Raw genomic sequence first — 2,431 nt, forward strand, 5'->3', positions numbered from 1 at the left:
TTGTGAGACCATTAGTGTCTCGTTTGTAATCGTTTGGAATTATTTGGTTGATAGTGGAATTGGATTTCGATCCCGTGGACGTACTTCACATTGAGGGAACCACGTAAAATTCTTGTGTTGCCTTTGATTTAATTTTTCCGCATTAATTTTTATTCCCATTGATTGATTTACTTGTGGGGAATCACATCGATTTTCCCTAACAGTCTCAACTTGTTTGAACTTTCCAATCCAGAACCATAATTTGCTCGTAGCAGAAACAGAGGGTTATTACACATCGTAACACGATTACACTAGTTTAGATATCCATGTTGAGTAGTCCTACTCTTTTTTGGTTACCATGGATCAGAATGCAAGTAGTGATTATTATATTGTAACCAGTGCTAGATTTGTGAATCAGTCTCTTTGGCAAAGTGTTACTGGTGTGGCTGTCTTGCACTATTCAAATTCAGAAGGAAAGGCAGCTGGTTCCCTCCCTGATCCACCGAATGATGTATATGACACATCATTTTTGTTGAACCAGGAAATGTCCATCAGGTTTGTTCCCGTTCCCTTGTTTCTTTTGATATTTATTAACTTCTATGTCTTTTTAAATTGGGAACTTGTAATTGTCTTATTGAGTTATTTTGTTTGTGTTCCCTATTTTTTCATTAAAGAACATTTAGGATATATATTGCAAATTTTATTCATATGTGCACAATCCAGAGCTTTGACTTATCTCATATCAACTCAAGCACAATTTTGTAGTTAGTCAGCAGCTTCTTATATTTATTTGCCACGAGCACCATGCTGGGAGTCGTAGTGAGTACCTGCCCCTCTCTCTCTCTCTCTCTCTCTCTCTCTCTCTCTCTCTCTCTCTCGTGTGTGTATGTATGCATGTGTTTACTTCTGGTCTTATGTCTCTGACATTTTTGTTTATACTTGCGCAGGCTGGATTTGCTAGTCTGTTTATCATCAAAAAGCTTTATTTTGGGAGGTTTGTAAATAGTTTTCATACTGCTAAATTTACTTTATGTCATCATCACTTAATCTACCACAAAATGCAGTGCCTGATATTTGTTTTGGGAGTTTGTAGTTTAAAACAGATAGAGTCTGTCAATGAGGGCCATAGGAATGGTGCAGTTGCAGGTGATTAAAAGCTCCCTTTGTCTCTGCTTCTGCACCTGATTTGTTGTAGCATATGATTGTGGTCCTGATGGCTACTACATTTGTGGGTGCGTGGAGAGAGAGAGAGAGAGAGAGAGAGAGAGAGATTCTTATTTATCCATAAGTAGCTTATGGCAAGAGAATCTGTTTGATTCTTTTATTATTATTATTATTTATTTATCTGTAAGTAGCTTATGGAAAGATAAGTGGTATGAGAGGATCAAGTACAAGAATTTTCAATTATTCATTGAGGAAAACTATTTATACTTTTTATTACAAACTGCAGGCACTCTATTGATCGTGAGGCTACTCTTATGATGCTCATGGCTTATCTTTCATATATGCTGGCTGAAGTATGATTTCCCACAACTTATAGGAAAGAGAAGTGGTATGAGAGGATCAAGTACAAGAATTTTCAATTATTCATTGAGGAAAACTATTTATACTTTTTATTACAAACTGCAAGCACTCTATTGATCGTGAGGCTACTCTTATGATGCTCATGGTTTATCTTTCATATATGCTGGCTGAAGTATGATTTCCCACAACTTATAGGCACCTCATTTGCTATTTCTTTCTTCTTTTGTGACTTTGTCTTATCCTGAACACTCATACAAATTTTGGAGTCATGCAATTTTAGCATCTTAGCCTTGGAATTTTAAAAGCCTAATTTGTTTTGCAGTTATTCTATTTAAGTGCCATTCTCACAGTTTCTTTTGCGGGATTGTGATGTCCTATTACATCTGGCATAATGTCACTGAGAGTTCAAGAATCACTACCAAGTATGTTTCATGTCCAAATAAGTTATTGTTAGCCACTGAAACAAATTATTTTTTCCTTTTCTGTATTGGCAGAATACTCCAATATTTAATGGTACTAATACTGTAGTTGCCTTTAAACATGTTTTCAGGCATGCTTTTGCGACATTATCATTTGTTTGTGAGATATTTATCTTTCTTTATGTTGGCATGGATGCCTTGGACATGGAAAAGTGGAGATTTGTAAATGGAAGGTATGGTTCATATGTCAAAGCTCTCAGTTCTATGCAGGTCCTACAAGTTTGCGTCGATTTGAAGGGTTGGAAGCTCTTTACGAGATTTTGAATGCCATTTCAATGAATTCTGTTCTGTAGGTAGATACAACGACAATTTACAATCGTTTATTGAATAGTTGAATGCTACAAACAATGCTTATAGCACTAGCCTTATAAATTGGAAATGATACTTTTGAAATCGACCAGTTTATGATATACAATCCATATATTATGTACAAATGAATTAGAGCATGG

At 35.7% G+C, this 2,431-nt stretch overlaps 1 long non-coding RNA gene across 1 annotated transcript; it reads left to right on the forward strand.

Moving 5' to 3' along the window:
* The first annotated feature begins 1,643 nt into the window (after window positions 1-1,643).
* LOC145799034 (uncharacterized) lies at window positions 1,644-2,196 on the forward strand. The gene is made up of 3 exons (XR_014341024.1): window positions 1,644-1,675; window positions 1,826-1,925; window positions 2,054-2,196. It is a non-coding gene; the product is annotated as an uncharacterized LOC145799034 (long non-coding RNA).
* The last annotated feature ends 235 nt before the right edge of the window (window positions 2,197-2,431 follow it).

Source organism: Camellia sinensis, chromosome 9 (genome assembly GCF_055761805.1).
Source record: "Camellia sinensis isolate YWXY chromosome 9, ASM5576180v1, whole genome shotgun sequence".
Taxonomy (NCBI): Eukaryota; Viridiplantae; Streptophyta; class Magnoliopsida; order Ericales; family Theaceae; genus Camellia; species Camellia sinensis.